The sequence below is a fragment of the Pelophylax lessonae genome (assembly GCF_965119305.1).
Source record: "Pelophylax lessonae genome assembly, chromosome: 3".
NCBI lineage: Eukaryota > Metazoa > Chordata > Amphibia > Anura > Ranidae > Pelophylax > Pelophylax lessonae.
In genome coordinates this window covers 432,393,727-432,420,493 of record NC_138770.1, presented here as the reverse complement: position 1 = coordinate 432,420,493, position 26,767 = coordinate 432,393,727, and the positions used below count along the sequence as shown (strand labels likewise).

The window sequence follows — 26,767 nt, the reverse complement described above, 5'->3', positions numbered from 1 at the left end:
CTTGCATCCTCAATCTTCCACCCTCTTTCTTCTCCCCCTCAATCATCTTCCATCCACCCCTTACTTCATGTGTTGTGACATAACCAAAAAACAAACCAAAAACAATCCAATTGTGATATTTAGGGATAAAAACCAGGGGAAAATTCTTTCATCTTCCTCTATGATTCTTCCCTTTCTTTCCCATCTCTTCCCACACAATACTCTCTTCCCCTTTGTCCCTCCTTCCCTCATGATTACCCCTTAATTTTCCCACCCATGCCTTTAGAATTTTCAAGCATAGTCAACAAACAGAAACTTTAAGGGCCATTTACATTTTTGGAGTGCTTTATGTTGTGTGTTACACTGAAATTTATACTCTACCAGCACACCACAATGTCCATAAAATTAGACGTGCCATAAAATTTGTAATGAACTGCAATGCACTATGGAGTGTTGCCATTCATCGTGATGTACTGCCAGAGATGTATAGTAACTAAGTAGAACTACTTCACTACTGTACTTAAGTACCGAAAGGCGGTATCTGTACTTTCCTAGAGTAGAATTTTTTTCTCCTACTTCCACTTTTACTTCACTACATTTTTTCGATGATTTCAATACTTCTACTCCGATATTTTTTTTTTTGTGCTGCATAGTTTCTCGTTACAATTATAAAAATTACCACTGCCAGAACAGTAGATGGCATGTTTCATGAAGCTCAAAACATGTGTATTATCAGCGCATACGAAAATAAATGCTACTGTATGTATAAATAAAAGCTGCATTTGAAATAATAAAAAACAATATGATGTTCAAACTTTTGACTTCTTTCTTTAATAACTACATAACACAGTACTTGTACTTTTACTTTCAGTACTCGAGTAGCAATTTTTTTTTCAAAATTACTGGTACTTTTACTTTCAGTACTTGAGTAGCAAAATTTAAAAAAAAACTACTTGCAATACTTAAGTACCAACAATGTTGAATACTTTAGTAATTCTACTCAAGTCACTTTTTGATCAAGCACTTCCACTTCTACTCAAGTCACTTTTTGATCGAGCACTTGTACTTTTACTCAAGTATGAGTTTTGAGTACTTTATACAACTCTGTGTACTGCAGCACTTTTACGTTGACTTAGTGTTTGGGGCGCTGTTCAAAAAGAAAGGCACTTCAATGCAGCAATGCATGTAAAATGCGTTGCCGTGAGTATGGTAACAGTTGTATTACCGCAAAGTAATACTCTAAATGGGTCTTTAAAGGATATTGGTGCTGCAGAATACTTTGCTCCATATACTTCAATTGTTCTTCTCCATTTTATCTATGCAATAGTGTAAATGGGCACTTAAAGGATATAAAGTTTCTGCTGCAGATATGCACTGTTTCGTACTTAGTAAGTTAAAAAAAATGACTTTCTTCCTTGCCCCTCTTCATTTTATCTATTCAGAGATCCGGTCATTTCACAATTCTAACATTTGCTACTTTTCTGGGTTCTTCCCTAAACAGAATTTCCAAATCATACAAGGTTTGGCACAGGACAGCCCACCCCACTGTGGACAGAGAACCTAAATAAAGGAGAATTGTACATAAAAAAAACATAATTATTGTTTTAACATATATAGGTAAGCTAAGTAACTATGCAAATATCATTTCCAGTGCTTTCATTACAGTTTCTGATCATGTTCCAATGCAAACACTCTTGAATTAAAAAAATGTGCACGCATGCATACTTGATAGACAATGTGACTTTTTGGTTTATCCTTTTTTATATTATCTATATACCATGCTGACTACTGTTTTCACTGTGTTCCTCAGCATTGGTGAGAGGTGATCAAACCTGGGAACTTTAGAAAGCTGGTAAGCCTGAGACTGAGGTAGGGTAAGGGCAGAGCAAATGCAGAGCAAGGGGAGACAGTCAGGGACTCCAGACATGCTTTAGAAGATTTCATGCACACGTACAGCAAGAGAGAAATCCAAACCAAAGCAAAATTTGGTTACCCTTTATCCTTAAAGTAGCATTAATTATTTTAGGTACACTTGCACACAGTTTTTGAAAGAACTCGGCAGGAAGGTTGTTCCAAACATCTTGGAGCACTAACCACAGATCTTCTGTGGGTGTAGGCTGCCTCAAATCCTCTGTCTCTTCATGAATTCCCAGACAGACTTGATAATGTTGAGATCAGGGTGGCTCTGTAGGGGCCAAACCATCACTTCCAGGACTCCTTGTTCTTCTTTACACGCTAGGGATAGTTCTTAATGACAGTGGCTGAATGTTTGGGGTCGTTGTCCTGCTGCAGAATAGATTTGGGGCCAGTCCCACGCCTCCCTGGTATGGCATGATGGATTAGTATCTGCCTGTATTTCTCTGCATTGAGGACACCATTAATCTTGACCAAACCTCTAATTCCATTTGCAGAATTGCAGCCCCAAACTTGCAAGGAACTTCCACCATGCTTCACTGTTGCCTCAAGATACTTATTATTGTGCCACTCTTCAGCCCTTTAGCGAACAAACTGCCTCCTGCTACAGCCAAATATTTCACATTTTGACTCAACAGTCGAGGGCACCTGCTGCCATTTTTTGCACCCCCAGTTGCTATGGCCAACCACTGACTCTGCGTTCCGTAACGTTGCCCGTTTCTTGGTGCTTCTTCAAAAGAGCTTGAACAGCACATCTTGAAATACCAGTCTGCTTTTAATTATTTTTACCTTGAGAGACATATTGGTTTGATTTAGATTTTTCTTCTGTTTGCTTACTGTGCATTTTGTAAACTGATAAAATAAACAATTACAATATATATTGTTGAAAGCATTATTATTTTACAGCATTTTTTTTCACACCTGCCTAAAACTTTTACACAGTACTGTATATATATATACACATATATATATATATATATATATATATATATATATATATATATATATATATATATATATATATATATATATATATATATTATATATATATCTTTTTATTATTATTATTTATTTATTTGAAGCATTTCATACAGCCATTTACTAGTGTTTAAAGGTGCTTTTAATGCACTGTCACAAAGGAATAAATATTTCTGCCAGCTAGCACCTTTACCGCATTCATGTCTCTCCCCTAAACATAAATAAAAAAATCATTATGTATCAGGAGCCAGCACAGAAACTTTCCTCTTCTCTACCTCATGCACTGCTGCTTGAAGTTTGGAAGGAAAGTTAAAAAGACAGCGCTGAGGAGAGGGCCATCAAGTTTAGCATTCCTTTCTCAGTGGCAATAGGGGGCAGGCTGTGGCTGGGGACTGGAGAAAGGCTGCTCCAATCTCCTAGTGCAGTGGTCCTCAACTCCGGTCCTCAGGGCCCACTAACAGGCCAGATTTTAAGTATTACCTTGGGGAGATGCAGACTAGAGTACTGCAATCACTGAGCAGCAAATGATATCACCTGGGATGTATTTGAGTTATCTTGCAAACCTGGCCTGTTAGTGGGCCCTGTAGGCCAGGGTTGAGGACCACTGTCCTAGTGGACAGAAGAAGCAAGCCTAAGCCAGAGGAAACTCCCAGAGACCCAGCAAGCACATTGATTATTTGAAGCCTCCAGGTGAGATCTGGAGAGTTTCCAGGTATGAAGGTAATAAAGGAGTGCTACCATCAAGAGAAATTATGTATTTATTCACTCACAGGAAATTATATGAAAAATGTTAATACAATAAATAACAAAATGGATCCATATCAATTTGGATCATTCGTTATGTCATTACAAAAGGTCCTAGAAAAGTGAATATACATATATATATATATATATATATATATATGTATATATATATATATATATATATATATGTATATATTCAAGTACAGCGCCGCATTAATAGATGACAATGAAAAGACAATGAATGAACAGAGTCCATAAAGTCCGTGAAACCAGATGCTGAAGTGCAGAAATTAATATAAAAGAATTCCAACACCATGAGTGAAGACACAATCCTGACGATCACCACGTGCACAGATAAGGTGATTCCCTTACCAGAACTTTAGACCCCCTGTTACGGAAGGTCCACCAAGCATAGGGCATGGAAGCAACCACCAGGGCAGGGTCCACTCCAAAATTCAGCACCAGGTCCACCACGGAAATTTCATTCAAAGCAATACAACCTCATATGCTCAAAGGCCAAAGTGTTGAATGATGGTATCAGCCCCCATGCAGACACGCCTCCAGCCGCAGCCATCTTAACTACATGCTTGAATCAAACAGATGTCATGTGAGTGTTCTATCTTTGTTTGTACTTCAATAAATGTACATACTTCACTATGTAAGCCTCACTTGTTTTTTGGAGGGATACCATCATTCAACACTTGTGGCCTTTGAGCATATGAGGTTGTATTGCTTTGAATGAAAGTTCCGTGGTGGACCTGGTGCTGAATTTTGGAGTGGACCCATCCCTGGTGGTTGCTTCCATGCCCTACGCTTGGTGGACCTTCCGTAATAGGGGGCCTAAAGTTCTGGTAAGGGAATTACCTTATCTGTGCACGTGGTGATCGTCAGGATTGTGTCTTCACTCATGGTGTTGTAATTCTTTTGTACTCATTTCTGCACTTCAGCATCTGGTTTCACGGACTTTATGGACTCTGTTCATTCATTGTCTTTTCATTGTCATCTATTAATGTGGTGCTGTACTTGAATATACATTGCTTTTGGTTTGATAACACCTTTGTACTGGCAGCCTATACATATGTTTGTGTACTGAGCACAGCTATCTTCCATTTTTCATTTGCATATATATATATATATATATATATATATATATATATATATATATATATATATATATATATATTGTTGTTTTGGTATCATTTATTTCGGATTTGTTACTGTTGTGATTCCTTACATCCAAATCTCAGAATAACAAAAATGTTGTCTAAATTCCAATCCCAAAACAAATCACACTTGTCTACTTTCCTGTCAGTCACTATAAGGGCCTGGTTGAAATGTTAAGGGAACCCAACACCATTTTTTTCCCATTTTTGTTTTTTTAATAAATGTGTACTGACATTTACAAAAATAAAAAAAATAATTTGGGGCTCCCATTAACCGCCTTAGCGGTAAACCCGAGCGTGACTCGGGGTAGGAATTTTCTGCTATTAGCGGTATCCCCGAGTCACGCTCGGGGTCAATGGGCAGAGCGTGCAGAGAGCGCAGCGGAGCTTCTCTTACCTTATCCTGGCGATCCAGCGATGAGCTCTCATTGCTGTGACCGCCAGCGAGATCTCCGCCGCTCGTCTGTCGGTAGGAGGACTTCCTAGTTCCGTTCCCTGCAGCAGCAATGCTGCATGGGAGCGGAACTAGGGAGGGAAATTCAAAAAAAAAAAAAAAAAAACGTTGCACATAACACATTTTATATTATATATATGCATATATATATATATATATATATATACCTATATACACACACACACACATATATATATATATATATATAAAATTATATTATTGATTCGATTATAATTCATGCGTTATGCAAATATATATATATATATATATATATATATACATATATATGTATATATATATATATATATATATATATATATATATATATATGTATATATATATATATATATATATATATATATATATATACCTATATATACACACACACATATATATATATATATATATCTATATACACACATATATATATAATATATAGCGCATGAATTATAATCTAATCAATAATATAATTTTATTATATATATTATATATTAAATAATAAAATAATATTATTGATTCAATTATAATTCACTTGTTTGTGTTTCAAATTTATCACATCTGGGATGTCTACTAGAGTCTTGTTTTGGTCAGGTTTAAGTCAGTAATTACTAAGAATTGTAGGCCTATAATACATAACGCCAAATTTCCATGAAAAGAATTGTACCGCTTTTGGAACAGAATTCCTGACAGAATCATACCGCCAGGGAGGTTAACCACTTAACCCCCAGGACAATTCTGACATTTCTCTCTCACATGTAAGCAGAGGCCCTCCAGAATAACATGGTGGGTGTTGCAATTTTTTTATGTCACAGGGTATTTGCACAGAGGTTTTTCAAATGCAATTTTTTTGGAAAAAATACACTTTAATGAATTCTAATGAACACAAAAACATTTTAATACCAATTGTTTTTGGTAAAATATAAAATATGAAGTTAGGCAAGTGAATCCATACCAAACATGTCATGTTTTAAAATTGTGCACGCCTGTGGAATGGCATGCAATGGCGACAAACTACATTAAATTATCTATAGGTGACGCTTTAAAATTATTTACAGGTTACCAGTTTAGCGTTACCCAGGAAGTCTGGAGCTAGAATTCCTGCTCTTGCTCTGACAGTGGCGGCAATACCTACCAACTGCTGTGTGGGACCTACATGCGCATTCGCATTTGTGCATGTGCACAGGGGGTGGAGGTTTTTTTTATTTTATTATTCAATTTACATAAAGAAGTCAATTTATTTAAATTTTTTACAATGTATCTTTACATTTTTCGATCAACTTTTTTTCTCTCCCTTGTTAAAGCATGGGCCGTAACAGGTCCTCATTATAGAAAGATCAGTGGTCTTTTAAACCCCCTATCTCTCCTCTGGCCTCCAAAGCATCAAATGCTTTACAAGCTGGTAACAGCTTGTTAACAAAAAACTGAAACTGGAAGTGATAGTCACAGAAGAGGGGCGGGAACTTCTGTTCCTGCCTCTCTTCTCAGTGAATGCAACCCATCAGACAGGAGAGCCCGGTAAAGGTGGTGGCGGAAGGTGGTTGACCTCCTTCTGTTGACTGTACAAGTGATCCAGTGGCTGTATAGTCACTCAGATCAATTTTACATAAAAGAGAATGGCTGGCTTTACAAAATGATACCAGGATCATGTTTGTGACCTCAACCATCATCCCGGTATAACCACCGCAATACAAGGTTGTATATATATATATATATATATGTATAGAGATATTGAGTTAGTAAAAATCCTGCCCAGACCCTTACTTGGGTATGCAGACTGGGTAGCCAGGGAAAAGAAGACAGGGATTTTGTGGTCCCTTTTACTTACCAGACCAGGCTACATGCCTTTCAACATTGGGGAGGCAGCTTGTAATAAGGGATTCAAAAATCCTTACCCTCTTTGTAAAGCACCCTTGTCCCAATGTTAAGGGACAAGGACCTCTTACCCAACCCATTGGTCAATATTGTCAATTTACATTACCACAGGCAGGGAATCATTACGTAGTGACAAAAGCATTATTTGTAAACCTCATCAAGCATCATGTCATTGTGAGTAACAGTGTATAGCAAGTAACATCACTGAACATCAAGATCGAGGATTTAGGATGGATTTACTTTGCTGGAAATCAGTTTTCATGTTACATTACATTGTGGGACATAAATAAAATGTATTTTGTGCATTTTTGTGTTTTATTTCAATTAAAGCGGTAGTATCCCGCTTTTTTACACTTTTACCTACAGGTAAGCCTATAATAAGGCTTACCTGTAGGTACAAATAATATCTCCTAAACCGGCATGGTTTAGGAGATATTTACAGTGCATGCAGCCGCTCGCGCGAGCGGCGCATGCGCTCTGAAGGTCCGGGGGGACCTTCAATCTATTTGCCGGGAGCTTGCCGGAAAATCACTCCCGCGCGCATGCGCGGGAGTGACGTCATCGCGGCTCCGGCCAATCATCGCGCCGGAGCCGTCTCTTCCAGCCAATCACCTCGCCGGAGCCGCCGAACCCGGAAGAGACGGCGAGGGATCATGGCAGCGCCCGCAGCGATGTCCGGGGGTCCGTGTCGGGGCTTCGTTCTAAGGTAAGTAATACATAATGAGCTAGTATGCGATGCATACTAGCTCATTATGCCTTTGTCTTGCAGGTTTTTTTTTTTTTTGATCTGTGGGTTTACAACCGCTTTAAATGATTTTTCAAGGGTCCTGAATGGTGGATACGTATCACCACCATCTGTGGAGTAGGAAACAGTGGCTTGGATTTACTCAAGGCAAATATACTATGCTCCCTACAAGTGCAGTTGCACCAATTTTCCCCAGAGCTTGGTAAATATGGTAAATCTTCACTTTGCAAATAATACCCAATCAGGTGCAAGGAAAATGTAAAAAAAAACTGCATTTTTTTCTTGCACATTATTGGAGGATTGAACTCAACTGAGCTTTACCACATTTACCAAGCAACTGCTCTTGCAAAGTGCACAGTGTATTTGCCTTTAGTAAACCCACCCCAGTGTGGTTGAGCTATGGGATGTTCATCTGCTAAGATACTTCTAGACTTCTGTGACCCTTTCTGAACCTCTGGAACTTCAAAACCTTACTGTGGGACAAGTTTATGCTGGCAGTGGGCCAACGCTTTGTGTAGTACAAGAGTTTATAGACTATTTTGTTAATTTTGCTGAAGATAAACTGTTTTGCGTGCCCTTTTTGGAGAAATAAAGACTGTTTTCATTTTACAAAAGACACGGCTGGCTAGTGATCCAGACCTCCGAATACCACAATGTGTGTATGTGTGTGTGTGTGTGTAACTGTTTTCTTTTCCAACTCTGTTTATTGCTTTCAAACAGTTGTATAAATGTAACCAGAATTAGGATTACTTGACTTGCAGGACTCTTTTTCCTACTCAAGATGGCAGCAGCAGATATGCTTATTGTTGGGATTGAATTTTTCCTGCAGAACGCTGGGAAATGTAGTGTGGGCAGGGAGTGGAGCCATTACCACTGCTTGGAAAATAACTATGGTACCCAAGTGTATCGGAGAGCAGGAGGAGTGGACAAGAGGGAGATATAAAAATAAAAGCTGAGGAAGCACTGGAGAAAATTGGAGGTTGCTGCCAACCAAAGAGCTGCTGAGAAGTAAGAAGTGCTGTTCATGATCCGTGGTGGGGGAGAAGGGCAAATCAAGTGCAGTAAAAGTGGAAGTTAGAGCGCTGAGACAAACCATTTAAGACTGACAGTAGTGCTCACAATGGACGGATTTTAATAATTTAGTTAACACATTTATCTCAAAAGGAGAAAATAGTTGTTTCTGTACCTGCTTAGAAAGTGTTTGCTGGCATTAGGCTTTAATTTGTAAGTCATTTATGCTAATTCCATATAAATCTACTGATCCATCTAACACTGCCCTCTCCAGTCAGTGCTGCTGTCCAAGGGGATCTTTGTTGCTCCTCCATAGATAGAGAACACATCCTAAAACAGGAAACGTGGCTGGATCACCAGGTGAAAATAAAGAAAAAAACAAATAAAAAAAAAAAGAAAACAAATGCAGCTACCACTTCTAAGAGTTGGTAAACAGCAATATATTAATTTTTGTTTTTTGGGTTTAATACCGGTTTGAAGAGGAGGAAAATGGCACATTAGCAGTACTTAAAAAGAATGGCTGCTGTGCGCTCCAGAGCAGGCGGAGGAGAAAAAGACTGCATTAGTAGTCAATAAAAATGGATACTAGGGCCCTTGAGGAAGAGGTGTATTAGCACACCCAAAATACTATGCATCCTTGAGGACGGGGAGAAGGAGGAGGAGGAGAAAAAGGGCCAGGAACTTTCTTCTAGATTATATGAGAGGGGTTTAAGCACAAAGCAAGTGGCTAAATTATCTTGTAAACAGGTACGTTTTGTAAACACGTAAGGTGTAAAATAAATGTAGATAACAGCCACAAACACAACATACAGTCTATGGCAGCCAAGAAGGGAAACCAGACTGCCTCTAGTCTTTAGAGAAAGTTTTGGGAAACGTGCGGCAGCATACCGCCACAGGATTAAACACCTAATCTTTGCTACTTCCTGGCTCCCCCCCCTGCACTGTGGAGGGGTGGGCAGCTTCTCTTAATTTTTGGAAAACACCCCCATCACAATATCAGCGCCACATCCCTCAGCACTAGTATCCCTCCTTCTCTTATGGTGGGATTGTACAATATATAACAAAAATGGGGAAAAAAACCCAATCGGAATCACAGTGATGGGTAAGTGTGTGTAAATGAACAAACAAAATTTTCAAATAACACTCAATGTGACTAAACAAATAAAACACTGAAATAAAAGTCCATTAGATATTGTGATCCAAAATGTGAAAAATGGTGAAGAGAATCCAATTAAAAATCAAGGTGATGATGTAGTGTTCCCTCCACCGGGTGAAATGCCTCCTTACCTGGCGGAAAGAAGGTAAGTGCCTGATAATGATATTCTAATATAAATAAAGCTAGTGTTCTAATTCCACCTGCACACGTGCACGGTCACCCGGGTGATAAATATATGCAAGCCTCTTACCAGATGTAAGAGACAATCAAGTCTCTAAATATTCTGATCATGAGGATGCTTCCTTAACACCGTAGATGGATGAAATCATTCCCACTTCCCGATTTCATCCATCTACGGTGTTAAGGAAGCATCCTCATGATCAGAATATTTAGAGGCTTGATTGTCTCTTACATCTGGTAAGAGGCTTGCACATATTTATCACCCGGGTGACCGTGCACGTGTGCAGGTGGAATTAGAACACTAGCTTTATTTATATTAGAATATCATTATCAGGCACTTACCTTCTTTCCGCCAGGTAAGGAGGCATTTCACCCGGTGGAGGGAACACTACATCATCACCTTGATTTTTAATTGGATTCTCTTCACCATTTTTCACATTTTGGATCACAATATCTAATGGACTTTTATTTCAGTGTTTTATTTGTTTAGTCACATTGAGTGTTATTTGAAAATTTTGTTTGTTCATTTACACACACTTACCCATCACTGTGATTCCGATTGGGTTTTTTTTCCCCATTTTTGTTATATATTGTTCAATATATGATTTTTCACATATAAGAAAAGCGCACCATCACCTTTAAACATATACACGTCTTATCATCTGGTTGCAGCCTTTCACCCAATCAGCGCACCCCTTTCTTTTCAACATCTTATGGTGGGATTAGCAGAAACAGAGGGGAGCATAAAGGGTACATAAGCTGTCCTCCAAATAATGGCTGATTTGCGCCCTTGAAGAGGAGGGGGAATAGTCTACAATAGGAATTTATAAAAAATGGCTGATATGTAAATCTGTGGGTGAGAAGGAGGAAAAGGTCACATTAGCAGGCTAAAAAACATGGCTGATGTGCACCCTAGGAGAGCAGAGAAGGAAAAAGCTGCATTGGGAGTCCATAGAAATGGCTGGCATGTGTGCCTGGAAAGAGAATATTCTTAGCACTTAAAAATGTGTCTGCTATGCTCCCTTGAGAAGGAGAAGAAAAAGCTGCATTAGGAGTATTAAAAAAATGACTGATATTCCCCCATGAGGAAGAGGATACAGTAAAAACAGGCTGAAAAGCTCTTACTATCCACTTTCAGTTCAAGTGCTTGCATACTCTCCTGACTGGCTAATTTCTAACAAAAACATAACTGTAGTCTATACTAACAAAATGTTGGCATTTTATGGGGTATTAGGGGGAATATGAGGTTGTGATCTGTTAGTAAGATTTCACCTCACTCCTAGGTATTCAAACCCATGTATCAGGCTCTCCACAAGCCACATTTTTCCCAGTGTATACAGCAGCCTTTCTCAACCAGGGTTCAGTTGAACTCTAGGGTTTCTTCAGAGGTTACTAAGGGTTCCTTGAGCAATGAGCAATTTCTGCCTCTCACATGAGTAACTGCTGAAAACAATGACCATTTTAACTATCAGTAAGAGGGGATTCTTTCCAAAGATCACAAATGTAAGGAGCATTCCTCCCAGTACCCATCACACTAATGTACCATTAGCTGCATATATAGTAATTATTAGCAGGAGTTTCCTGAGGCCAGAGAGCTTTTTCAAGGGTTCCATCATGTTAAAAAGGTTAAGAAAGGCTGGTATAGAGATACAACAACCTAACTTCATAAGTGGACTTTCCAATCCTTATCCCTCCTGCAGCAGATCTCAATTATTATAAGTAAGCTTCATAGAATTGCCAGGGAATTGCTCTGTACATCTAAATTTCTGGGCATTACAAGATACTGTTATGCTGCACATTGTAGACATTTAGCATCCTAGGCCACCTTTTGGTTGTGCAACTGTTGGACAAAACTATAAAAAATAATAGATGCCCCTGTTCACCCTAACTCCTTGCTTTGGAGTGAAAGTTGCAGGATACAGGCCTCTGCTCTCCTAACACCAACACAATTTATTTAGGAAACATGCTAAAGATAAATACTATTTGACCTCTACAAAATTGTTGCTGACCTCATTTCTGTGTACACCAAATATACCTGGCAGTATAAAAACGCAGACAATACAACCTTGAAAAGCAAGCTCTCTGTTTAGATTTGGAGATATTTTTGACAGATGCACCCATTGACCTGTGTCGTTTTCCGACATGATGGATACATTTGGACTTCCCTCCTCAGTCTTTTACAGCTATCTTCAATAATTCAATAATAGCTTCTGATAATTCACTCTATCCCTCACTAAAGATCTTAGATTTGATCAGCTCACTCCTTTTGAGAGGTTTTGTGCGGAGGGACCCTGCAGGAAAGCCATGATTTCTAATATTTACAAAACGCTGAACATGCTTCTTAGGGACCCCTTCCCTAAACATCCCTTTATGTTGAGATGGGTATAAGTGCTGGGATGAGAACTCCCTCTAGAGATCCAGCAGGTGCTCTGGTCTCAGTCCCACATAAGCTCAATATGTACGACAAATGGGAAAATTAGTACAAAATTCAAATGTTGGTAATATACCACAAAACCAAATATCCATCAACCAATAATTTGTGCTGGAGATACCAAACAGCAGTAGGTACACTATACCATATTCTGTGGACATGCCCAGGTATCACACCTTTCTGAGGGGAAGTCAGTGCCTTGCTCTCTAAATTAAGGGGATCCTCCATACCCCTAGATCCACTAACTCACCTTTTAGACCTTACAATCTGGGGAGTAGAAAATAACCTAAAGAAAATGCTCCCCCATATTCTTACAGCAACCTGCTGTCTGATAGATGGAAACAAACTACTCCATCATCTATACATAGTTACCTAGTTAGTCTGGTTGAAAAAAGGCACAAGTCCATCTAATTCAACCAATAAAAGGGAAAAAAAAACACATAACCCTATATACACAAGCCTATACCCACAGTTGATCCACAGGGAGGCAAAAAACCCCAGCAAAGCATAAAACAATTTGCTCCAGCAGGGGAAATAATTCCTTCCTGATCCCCCGAGAGAAAATCGGATATTTTCTGGATCAACTTTACCTATAAACGTTAGTATCCATTTATAATATGCCCATTTAGGAAAGAATTCAGGCCTTTTTTTTAAGCAATCTCCTGAGCTTGGCAGAACCAACTCTTGAGGGAGTTTATGCCACATTTTCATAGTTCTAACTGTGAAGAAACCTTTCCGTATTTGAAAATTAAATCTATTTTTCTCTAAATGTAAACAGTGCCCCCTTGTCCTCTGTGATGACCTTAAAGTTAAAACCCCAACACCAAGTTCACTATATGGACCCCTTATGTATTTATGCATGTTGATCATATCCCCCCTTAATCTCCTTTCTCAAGAGAGAATAAATTCTGTTCCTCTAATCTTTTCTCATAGCTGAGCAGCTCCATGTCTCTTTTCAGTTTTGTTGCCCTTCTATGCAATTTCTCCAGTTCCCCAATATCCTTTTTGTAAACTGGTGCCCAAAACTAAACTGCATATTCTAGATGAGGTCTTAATAATGATTTGCACAGGGGTAAAATGATATCTATCTTTCTGGCATCTTTTAATACAAGAAAGGACTTTGCTCACTTTGGAAACTGCAGCTTGGCATTGCATGCTATTATTAAGCTTATGATCTACCAGAACACCCAGATCCTTCTCCACCATTGATTCCCCCAGTTGTACTCCCCCTAGTATGTATGATGCATGCATATTCTTAGCCCCCAAGTGCAACTTTATATGTTTCAACATTAAACCTCATGTGCCACATAGTTGCCCAAATAAACAGTACATAGAGGTCGGCTTGTAAGTTGGTGACATCCTGTAAGGATGTTATTCCACTGCATAGCATGGTGCCATCTGCAAATAATGAAATGGCACTTTTAATCCCAGACCCTATATCATTTCTAAATATATTAAAAAGTGAGGGCCCCAACACTGAACCTTAGGGTACACCACTGATAACCTTAGACCATTCAGAGTAAGACTCATTAACCACTGCTCTCTGAATTCGGTCTTTTAGCCAGTTTTCTTCCCATTTACAAACTGATCTTTCCAAGTCTGTAGACTTTATCTTGCACATTAGAAGTGTGTGGGGAACTGTGTCAAACACTTTTGCAAAATCCAAGTATACCATATCCACAACCACCCCTCAGTTCAAGGTTTACTTACCTCCTCATAAAAAGAAATCAGATTTGCTACATCCAATTAAATACATGAGTTCGATGGAACACCTTATGAATAGATTGTGGAATACACTTGATACATTTAATACAGTATGAGCTGCATGGGATTCTCCCTTGACCCTAAATACACGCTAACCTTTTTCTGTATCCTCATGATGGGTATGTGCGCTGGATGATTCCTTCTCACTTTCATTTTCCTTGCCCTGATATCTTCAATGCGCTTACCTCTCTCATTAAAATGTTTCCTTCTTTTTCTTCTTCTTTTTCTCAAATGACTCCACTAGCCTTCTGCATTCTGGTAATTCAAGTATACCACATCCAAGTATACCACATCCACAACCACCCCTCAGTTCAAGGTTTACTTACCTCCTCATAAAAATAAATCAGATTAGCTACATCCAATTAAATACATGAGATTGATGGAACACCTTATGAATAGATTGTGGAATACACTTGATACATTTAATACAGTATGAGCTGCATGGGATTCTCTCTTGACCCTAAATATACGCTAACCTTTTTCTGTATCCTCATGATGGGTATGTGCGCTGGATGATTCCTTCTCACTTTCATTTTCCTTGCCCTGATATCTTCAATACGCTTACCTCTCTCATTAAAATGTTTCCTTCTTTTTCTTCTTCTTTTTCTCAAATGACTCCACTAGCCTTCTGCATTCTGGTAATTCTGCTTATTGCATAAGCTAACAAAAGGATGATTATTCAGAAAAATATATTTGTCACCCATTCCTATTTTTTGCTGCTTACAAATGTGGAGTATGTACTAAACTATTTAATCAATATTGTATCCAATCTGGGAGGCTCGTGCACTACATAGCTGTTGATAGACCTAAACGAGAATGTACAATCAGATTTTAACATGTGGGGTGATCTCAAGTCTAGTAAAGGCCACTGTTACAGTTACAGTAGATGAAAAGTAGCAGTAAAAATATGACTGGTGTTCAAATCCTTCTCTGCGCTAAATAAATCTAGTTTTTGGATGAACATCTACCAAGTAGGTTTCATAATATTTTAACAATATATTTAACATTTTTCTAACATATTTGCCATACTCTGCCAACATGTTTTATAAAAAAACTTGCCACAAGGACCACGGAACAAACTGGATGATTCTCAGAATTGAGTTTTATATAAAAGGTCATCATTCATTCTGAAATCCATATGTTGAAAAGGTACTTTGTTTGGGTACTCATAGACATATAATGAGGATGCCATATCTTTGCAGTGAGCAGAAACTGCCAAACACTTTTAGGCAACAAAAATTAGGGTGAAATGCATGAATATATCTACCGGTGGATATGTGTCCTGTCCCTATAGCGGTGGGGGTTATGCAACCCCACTGCTTAATGTGCTGTAGTATATTATACGTGCTATATACCCATATACCATGTGTATAAAAAATTGTATCACAAAAAAATGTCACAGAAAATATATGTAGCAGCACAATGTGTACCCATCAATATATAAAATACAAATATTATCTAGGTATCTATATACCATCCATAAAGTGCATTACTGGTGCTAACTAAATATAATAAATAATACCTTAGTGCGATAAATTATAATATAAATATCCAAGTTTAAGAAGATCAGAGATTATACACCAAAGGTTTATATACAGTCCATATTATTGTGCTGGATAGAAGAAAGTGCAAAAGTGCAGTATAGTCCTTTCAGTGCAAAGAGTGCTGATGCAGTAGTGGTGTGACCCTCCACTTCACCTCGGGTGCCAAATGGTAAGGTAGCTCACTTACCAGATTCCGTGGATTCCTGTTGGCGTACGCCAGCAAGAATCAATATGCGCTTGGTCTCATATGCTCCCGTTTCCTATTGGTAGGTGGAGGTCCTCTGGATATGGCTTGTGGCTCAAGATATAAGAGAAAAAAGGCTCCTCATCTTACAGAAGGTTAAAAAACTCCCTTTATTTTAAAAACTCTTCACACGAACATTCAAATAAAAACTTTTAAAAGCCACTCCAAATCGTACACTCGGAACAAAGTAAGTAAAGCAAAGTCTCCACTCGTGCTCTTTCAGACTTATTCAGCCTCACGGCTGCTGTTCAGGGTCTGTGGGTGAAGTTCGCGCCTTACCGCCGGACCCGGAAGTGGGAACTTGGCGTGCGGTTCACCGATGGGCTCAGAGCGAGGCAGCGTGCGTATCAACTTGACGCGTTTCGTCAGAGATGTGACGTCTTTGGAAGTTTTTATTTGAATGTTCGTGTGAAGAGTTTTTAAAATAAAGGAGTTTTTTAACCTTCTGCACGATGAGGAGCCTTTTTTCTCTTATATCTTGAGCCACAAGCCGTATCCAGAGGACCTCCACCTACCAATAGGAAATGGGAGCATATGAGACCAAGCGCATATTGATTCTTGCTGGCGTACGCCAACAGGAATCCACGGAATCTGGTAAGTGAGCTACTTTACCATTCGGCACCCGAGGTGAAGTGGAGGGTCACACCACTACTGCATCAGCACTCTTTGCACTGAAAGGACTATACTGCACTTTCTTCTATCCAGCACAATAATATGGACTGTATATAAACCTTTGGTGTATAATCTCTGATCTTCTTAAACTTGGATATTTATATTATAATTTATCGCACTTAGGTATTATTTATTATATTTAGTTAGCACCAGTAATGCACTTTATGGATAGTATATAGATACCTAGATAATATTTGTATTTTATATATTGATGGGTACACATTGTGCTGCTACATATATTTTTTCTGTGACATTTTTTTGTGATACCATTTTTTATACATATGGTATATGGGTATATAGCAGGTATAATATACTACAGCACATTAAGCAGTGGGGTTGCATAACCCCCACCACTAGAGGTTAGCACAGTTTTTCTTCAACTTATATAACAATACTTTTTGAACTTGCGGCTTACCATTTTGGTAATAATATCCAAGAGGCGCGAGTGTATACATATATACATTCCTGTTCCTATAGCATTACCATGCAGTTTTAGCAGAGCCAAATATGCATGTTAATGATGCTCACAGCAAACAGAGAAGTCTTAGTGTGGTTGAGTTGTCCCATACTCAAATGTTGATGACCAGCCTTAGTTGTATTTATGGCTCATTTAATAAAGTGTATTTCACCAAAATATTTCAACTAGTTTTATCTGGAGGTTACATTGTCCTGGTATTGACTATGCATTCTGCATTAGCCACTTCCACATCTCATTAAATATGCAGCTTCACTTTACTTTGAAAATGTCTTGTTTCAGAAAAGCTGAAATGAATAGTCTGTAAAGTGCTTATTCTTATAATTTATTTATCTCCAAACTTCCATACTATGTGTTACTACACACAGCTAGACTGTGTCTCTGCAGTACCCATCTGTCATAGATTATTTCTGCTCTATACTTCTTGGTCCGTGGTCAAGAACCACTAAGACTGCATGTGCTAAGGATCTAGTTTCATAAGCACAAAGATCATTAACTGACTTAACTACCATTGCTTACGCTGGAAAATCCTTGAAAAATACAGACGCAATCCATACTACCCATTAATATGCTGCAACTGCAAAAGCAGTGTATGCTTTTTAAAAAGAGTAACACAAAAATAACAGGTGCAGTGCTTAGCTTTAGACCTCCAGGTAAGGTAAGAGATTTTGAGTACAGACATGTAACACCGATTCAATCATCAATTTATTTTATCTCAGCATAAGCAAACAGCACAAATGGTTACAGAAAACAAACTAACAAACATTATTCCTGTTTTTTAAAATCCCAAAAGCAGTCCCTTATAAAATAAAGAGGAGTAAAAGATGCCTTTGGTCCCCTTTGAATGCTGTGGTTTCATCCACTGACCCATTCAACCTGTAGTGATGTAGGGGCTGAAGCATGAATCCATATTTAAACAATGGATATTTAACATTTCTTCTGGCAGCCAAACCGAAATGCAAGAAATCCCCCCCAGAAGGCCAAGCCAACTGACATTAGATCTAGACAAATGTCACCCAGAACTAGCAGCCAACACTACCCAACTTGCATATGGCCATATACGGTAGAAAACTAAACAATACATAGTTTAGCAAAAGGTAAAAGAAAAATATTTGTTTATCTAGTCTTGAATAGACTTTATTTTAACAATTAAACAAGAAAAATACAGGACGGCCAAATAGCTTACCAGCAGAACAACGTTAACCCTTTCCCATCTTGATATAGTGTCCCTTTAGTTGGGCTATTATGACCAGGGGGCAGAAGGTCTGCCTTATCGCTTGACCACTGTGATTGGCTGTCACAGTGGTCATACAATTGTGAGCTGGTTCTGCCAGCTTCCATCCATTACCAGAGACCATGTGCTGTCCTTGCAAGCTCGGACATATATGTGTGGTGTGTGGGCGTTAAAGCCCACCCTCTTTGCTACTGCACATATGTGCCATGTGGACGGCAAGAGGTTAAAGTCCCATTCACATGTGTGCATTATAGAATCACAGGCAGAAATGTGTGATTCTGACCAGCAGAGCTACTTTTAGATTTTCCTGAACTTCAAGGCCTGTTTCAGCTTGTATAAGAGCAGTGTGAACAGCAAGCTTTTACAAAGCATTTGCAGAACTTTCAGCAGTAGGTCCTAATGGGGTGATGTTTACCACTTTAAACAAGCCGCTAGCAGGCTTCGGTACTACTTGAAGCTTGTCAAAGTCTGCTGAAGCCAGCTAGCAGCTTGTTTAAAGTGACAATCAGCATTCCCATAAGGACCTGTGTTTAACATTTCCAAACAAGAGCTAAATGGCTCTTTAAAGGCCTAAAGAAAGCTGCTGAAAGCTTGACGAAAGCTTTGTAAAAGCTTGCTGAAAGTTTAATAAAAGTTTGCTGTTCACAAAGCTCTTTTACAAGCTGAAGCCATTGCGAAACAGGCTGATCACTGATTGATTTCCTATCAGCAACCTTGTTCTTTCACCTTGTTTAATCTATTGACCTTTCTCTTTCAGTCGCTGTGCTGCCTATAGCTCCATAGTCTGTAAACTGCAAGCCTTTTCACTTATAATTTAAGCATATGGTTTACTGCTATGAGCTTCTACACTGTGGGGTTGATTTACTGAAACTGGAGAGTAACAAAACCTGGTGCAGCTTTGCATGGAAACCAATCAGCTTCTATGTTTTTTTTTTTTTTTTTCAAAGCTTATTTGAACAAGCTGAAGTTAGAAGATGATTGGCTACTAGGCAGAGCTGCACCAGATTTTGCACTCTCCAGTTTTAGTAAATCAACACCTGTATGCAAAACTGCATCAGATCACTCAATCAGCCAATCAAAACAACTCCCCCCGCCCCCAACTACACACACAAACACACATACAATAAATACACACATGCGCACACTGTGTTAAAAACCCTCTAATCCCCCCTCCCTTTTTTTTGTACTAGCTTAACCATATTCTCGCTATATGACCTGTTGTCCATTGGTTTTCTTTTACTTTGCATTTCTTATCACCTTCACCTGTTTGTACTTATACTGTTAGAATTCGAAAAAATTTGAATTTGAAATTTAAAATTTGAAATGTAAAACAAATTGTACCACACCTGCTTACTACCTTCTATTCCCAGTGCTGCCCTTCAAGGATGCCAGGGAAAAGCTAACTTTTTAAAAAAAGTTGATTCTTGCACACTGCTTGACAAGATCCACCTGTCATGTAGAGCACTCAAGACTGGCAAATGACCACTCGGGAACCAACAACTGCATTGGTAGGGGGTAGAGGAAGTGCCATATCTTCACTATTATATAAATTCAGCGTTAGCCAAGAAATGATCAGTAGGCTACAGAATTACAAGGCAGCAGAAAAAAATGTGTTGCACTGTCTCGGAATTATAAATTTAACAGATAAACATAAAATCCCACATATTAGGGTTGGTTTACTAAAACTGGAGATGGTCAAATCTGGTGCAGCTGTGCATAGAAACCAATCAGCTTCCAGATTTTTTTGTCAAAGCTTAATTGAACAAGCTGAAGTTAGAAGCTGATTGGCTACCATGCACAGATACACCAGATTTTGCACTCTCTTGTTTTAGTAAATCAACCCCAAATTGTAAAAATCGATTTACTATATCAAACACATAGTAATATTCAATCAATATAAATTACAGTGTAGAATTACAGTATTCATCAGTGATAAGACAAAGATCATTCATGTGTAGAAAAAACATGCTTCAGGTGAGAGATCTTAGTGCAAAATATTCTACCCAGTGCTCCTCCACCTGCACACAGAAATGCTTACCAGAGCAATAGACCCCACATTCACAGATGACATAGGGTGCTTTAGCACAAACCCCAGATGGATGGCTGGATCAGCCTAATTCCCCTTTCAATATGCCAAAATCAGTTTCCAAAGGACAATAATATTCAGCAGGAAACAGAGAACATAACTCCAAAGTGTAGTACCATGGACACCATTTATTACAGTAAGAAATATCGGTACTCACAAACAAAAAGACGAATGCAGCATAACACACAAAATGCTCAGCTTTCTCGACAGGCACCAATTTAGTCACTAGGGATGTCTTCCTGGGGCAGCAGCAGTGATAGGTGACTTCCTTGGCTCTACGCACAAGACAGAGCCCCCTGCTGGACTACAAACTTCACACATGAAACAGCATCCTCTGCCCATGTTAACCGTTAATTTAATATTAAACTCCAGTTAAGTTAAATAAATTCATCTTAACCACTTCTGGACCGGAAGATATTCCCCCTTAATGACCAGGCCATATTTTGCGATTTGGCACTGCGTTATTTTAACGGACAATTGCCGGGTCGTGCAACGCTGTACCCAAATAAAATTGATGTTCTTTTTTTCCCACAAATAGAGATTTCTTATTTCTTTTGGTGGTATTTGATCACCTCTGCGATTTTTATTTTTTAAACAAAAAAAGAGCGATAATTATGAAAGAAAAAAAAAAAAACATTTTTCACATTCTGCTATATAACATTCCCAAAGAAAAAAATTAAAAATCAAAATTTTTTAACATTTTAGGTCAATTTGTTTTCTGCTACATATTTTTGGTAAAAAAAAATTGCAATAAGCATATTTTGATTGGTTTGCGCAAAAGTTATTGCGTGTACTAACTATGGGAAAGATTTATGTCATTTTTTTTTGATACTAGTAATGGCGGCGATCTGCGATTTTTAGCGGGACTGCGACATTGCGGCGGACAGATCGGACCCCTGACATTTTTGAAACTTTTGGGGGGACCAGTGACATTACTACAGTAATCAGTGCTAAAAATATGCGCTGTTACTGTAATAATGACACTGGCAGAGAAAGGGTTTAACACTGTGGGTGATCAAGGGGTTAAATGTGTGCCTAGGGGAGTGATTCTAACTGTATGGGGGGTGTAGCTTGTGAAATGATCACAGAGACCTGTGATCCTATAGAGATGGATCACAGGAGCTCTGTGATCATTCCAGAGAGAAGAACGGTCAGCTGTGTTCACAACGGCCGACCGTCCTTCTCTCTTAGCGAGGAGTGATCGCAGGTGTCAGGCAGCAATCGGAGCCGCCTGCCCCGTGCATCGGAGTCCCCAGCGGCGCGCTCATCTCCTAGCTGCAGGCGAGCAACCAACGTAGCCCTACGTCCCCCGTAGCACCCCCAGTGGGAGCATAATGTGCCGGGGGGGACAGGGCCACTCCATTGGGACATATGTGTCAGATTCGAGTGTATACACTACGGTAGGGGAAGATACATTTAGTTGTGATACATCCAGTTTTTCCAAGATAGGTTGAACTTATGGTAGGAAAGTGAGTTAAATGCCAGAGATATCTCTAATTGATAGTTGTTATTTACAATATCTATGACTTCAGAGAGGTTTGGAGCCTCCGTGGTTTTCCACTTTCGGAGTATGAGCGACCTAGAGGCTAGGAGGATGCGTAGGACCATCTGTCTATAATCGGTCGGTATATTTCAATGCCTATGTTCAGTAGGGCAAGTTCTTTTTTAGGCGAGGATAGCATACTGGTGCAGGAGGAGATGCACTGGAAGACTCGGTTCCAGAAACTGGTGAGCGAGGGACAATCCCATAAGATGTGGGCTATCTCGCCAGCAGTGAAGTGGGAGGGTAAAATCTTTGCTAATCTATAGGGGTTGTAGTACCAACGGTTCGTGAGAGTGGGCTTGATTTTTTTTCAGGTGCAGACAAGTTTAATTTCAAGTAAAATGTATTCATTTTGAAGTCTCCAGCTAACAGCAACTTCATAACGTGCCTGATATAATCTTTGATCGGCAGAAAAACCTCTCTGTGTGTTATTTTGAAATGTATTTTATTTGGTTAATACAGGCCTGACTTTCCCCCTTTCCCATGAGAACAACTTAAGGCCCGTACACACGTACCGATCGTCGGCATACAAACGTCGGTGGACGAAGGATCTGCCGATTGTACGCGTGTTAGTATGGTGCCTCCGACAGATGTCTGCGCACAATCCGCGGACAAAAGTCTTTCGTGCAAACATGAAAATATTTGTATGCCGACACCAGAACGGACGATTGTTCGCCTGTCAGTACACAATTCGGCCGACAGACCGCAGATTTGCAAGACTGGGCATGCTCAGAAAATAGAAAACACAGGGAAAGTTAACCATTACATGACATCACTTCTGCAGTCGGCGGACAAAATTCTTGTGCTGTCCTTGTGCTGTCTTTGCACTTTTCAGCAGACACCGACATCCCGGGGAGAAAAGAGGAACATTTGTAAGCCGACCATCGGTACGTGTGTACGGGGCTTTAGTGGTCAATGAGGGCACAAAGCTCTATGGACAGGGAACCGGAAGTGAAATTGACCTCATTCCTACAGTCAGGTCTCTATTAGCAAGCAGGCACAAATAAGAAGATTTTTAGGCAAATAAATATAAAAATTGACATCTTGGGCTGTCTGTTCATAGGCAGGACCTTTTTTAAAGTGGTTATAAAAGCAAGTTATAAAAGCAATGTTTTTTTTTTTTTATCTTAATGCCCTCTCTGCATTAACGTAAACCTTCCCCTTGTAAAAGATCCAATGCAGTTTAAAATAGAAATGAAAGGAAAATATCTGTGTATACATATAAAGAAACATTATAAATACATTTTTCCCCCCTTTTTTTATCAGTGATAGCATACCCTCTCAGTTGCAGTGAAAGGCTGTGGGCTGGGGGGGGGGGATTTGTGCCAGCACAAGTCTACAATAGGCTGAATTCTCAGCACAGCTAGAGAAATTACCATACTGTGATCTCATGCCTAGTGTGGTCAGTTTTTGACAGCGGAGAGACTGGCAGGAACACCAGGCATTTCACACAAAGGAAGCAATACAAAGAGAATGGTATACCTTTTCATACAAGTACATTGTACAGAGGGGCATATATCAGGACTATGAAATGTTTGGTTTACATACACATTCTTTAAAGGTAAAAAAACTTTCAAATGCTGCTCCCCCCAGTCCCCCCAAACAGTTACCGGAGCCCGATCTCAAACCAGCATTGTGCCTACCTGCAGCAGCTCTTTCCCCCTCTGTCTCTTCTTACAGAAGACTCAGCAGGAGCGGAAGTCAATGTGTCCTGCTTCTGTCAGTCAAATCCTGTGAGGAGGCAGGGTGGAAGGGGGCAAGACTCAGCCTTGCTGTGTGTGTCTATGGATACACAGAGACCGGCTGGGGGTGACGCCTGCAAGAGTGCTCCAATAGCAAATGGCTTGCTACGGGGACACTCGGAGAAGAGGAGGAACCAAGATCACTGGCAGGGGGGCTCCTGAAGAGGAGGTTCAGGGACGTTCTCACTGCACAGAGCAAGTATAACATGTTTATTATTTTATTTTTTTTAAAGGAAGGAAGCTTTGCAACCACTTTAATGTTTCAAATGGTCTATTAATTTGCTTTAAAGTTCTGTTATTTAGGGGCTAACATTTTTTTGCTAGTGTTGTTTTTTTTTTTTTTTATATTTAGTGCAGTAAAAAAAAAAGATCCATTATTAAGAAAACTGAAAGATGTGGCTTCAATCACTATCCTGCAATTGTAATGTAGCTTAGGAGTCAGAGCTTGGCCGATTCCATCTGAGGCTTCTGACACATGTCTCTTATTGTGTGATGAGCAACCTTTCATTATTTTTCATGTAATGCTTGAATAAATTGACAGCATTATGAAACACACAAGCCAGGTTAGCTTTGATTCTGTTTCATGAATGTAGTATTTTATATTTCATACCTTTATTTAAACTCTAAGAATCCTCACCGCTTTCCTTAACCCACACTACTTGTCTTTTAGATTGTTTGTTCTGCAAGACACCCCACAGGACTCGTTGTTACAATCTTAATGTAAAACTGATGGTGTTATATTTTGTCAGTACTTATTCTGACAAAAACGCATTCTGTACCATTTTCCAGGACACGCTCTTTGAATATATACTACGGTTTTCCTCTGTTTATCTGCTGATTTTACAAGTTTTACATGTGACTACAATAAATGTAAGTGAGTTTTAAATACTGCACCATGAGCCTCTTTCCTCTCTTTTGGTATTGAAACCCCTTTGGTGGATCTGCTCATCTGAATGTTTGACCATCCTCTACATGAGATCCCTTTGTCATAAAGAACCTTGCTGGATCCCTGTGATCTGTATTGATGCCTTCTTAATGAGAGTATCTGGTAAGCAGCCCATTTATCTACAGGTGATTTCTTGCTATACACAAGGAACTTGGTGGTGGTCTTTCATTAGAAACTGGTCTGGTGTTTAAAACATACTACACTATATCCAATTTTCTTTCCCATTTTTTGAGTTCACTTTTGAAGCTGTTGAGACTTGATCCTTTTGAAGTTTTTCCATCGGAAGTGAAGAGAAGTTTGTTATAAATTAACAGCATACTTCGACACTGTGGACAACACGGGGATATGTACCATGTGTGGTGGAGTTGTCCGAAGGTCCGGCAGTTTTGGATCCGGGTGATAAACCTGATCCACTCGGCGACGGGCCAGAGGATCGACAGAGACGTCAAGACGGTGTTGTTCTCGGACTTGCCGGTTGAGATCCCTAGAAATACCCGTTCTCTGATATTCTTTATTCTCCTGGCAGCAAAAATTACTGTGGCACGGGCTTGGAAAACGCCCGTGCTGAATATAGTACATGTCAAAACCAAAATGTCGTGGATTATGCTTAACGAGAAGTTGGCCAGCATCCGTATGGACAGGCAGCGTAGATTTGACCGAGTGTGGAGCCCCTGAGTGGAGTACTTACAGGCTCCGTAGTTGCGGCTGGGCGGCTTGGAGACCGGTGCGAGGGGACATGGGGCGGGTGGCTATTTGCCTTTGTCTTCAGTCTAATCTTCTCTTGGTCTCTTTTCTTTCTGGCTCTCTCCTTCTCTCTTCTGTTTACCTGATTTCCTGCATGGGTAACTCTTTTTCTACCCATAGAGATGTGGGCTGTTCTTCTCTTCCTTTTCCTTTTGCTCTTCTGTTTTTCTGTTCCTTTACTCTCTTGGGGGTCTGGCTGCTGGAAGGGCGTTCTTGGCTCAGGCTCCGGAACCCTGGTTTGGGTTTTCTGGTAGGGGCCAAGGAAGCTTTCTACTATTTGGCAGTGGTTGGCAGCCGGTTGGTCTCCCCTTCTGGGGGGGGGGCTGGGGGGGCTTCACCCTTTCGTGGACACAGTCTGTGCCCATTGGGGGTGTCTGGGGGGGGAGCCCTCTGCTGGCTGATATCCTATTGGAGTTTGGTGAGTCTTCTGGACTCTTGATGTGTCTCCTGTAGAGGGGACTACGGTTGTGGCAAATTACTGTATTTTGCTGTTTATTTTACCACTGTCTGCCTGGTTGCTAATACTGTTTGGAGCCATATTTTGTTATGTATTGTCCGGGTATGGAGTGCCTTTTTCGCAAGCCAACCCCCTTTTTTTTCTCTTGCCTATGTTTTCTACAGTTTCTATTTATGCTGTATTACTGTAATATGTTGTTTAAAATTAATAAAAAACTATTGAATACTAAATTAACAGCATACTGTTTTACTTTCATCTGGTAAGCAGCCTGTGTGACCATCATTGTCTTATGATTTTAATGTGATTCTGGGGACGGTCTTTCAGTTTTAATTATCATTTTTCTGGTGAGCGACCCTTTTTTATCATTTATTGAGGGGCCTTTCTAGCTCTTGGTGGCGGCTCTTTGCTCTTAATTTAAAAAGTTGGGATATACTGCACCATAAGATGTTTTCTTGTTTATTTGCATATTCCCTGCCATCTACATTGATCTGATTGAGCCAAGCTGGATCATTAAGCCAAGCTGGATTAGTGAGATTTTGCATCTACTATACCTATCGACAGGTCTATTTTATCCTTTCATCTGGTAAGCAGATTGGACTGTCCCTATTTCTTCAAAAGGACTATTACCTGAGCGCCGCAAACCCATAACATAATTTATTTGATCTGAGTTGTCTTTACCAGAAATTGCT

At 39.6% G+C, this 26,767-nt stretch overlaps 1 protein-coding gene across 7 annotated transcripts in view; it reads right to left on the bottom strand.

Moving 5' to 3' along the window:
* EYA4 (EYA transcriptional coactivator and phosphatase 4) overlaps positions 1–26,767 on the bottom strand; it is a 374,365-nt gene that overhangs the window by 200,068 nt on the left and 147,530 nt on the right. The gene's annotated exons all lie outside the window — the stretch shown is intronic.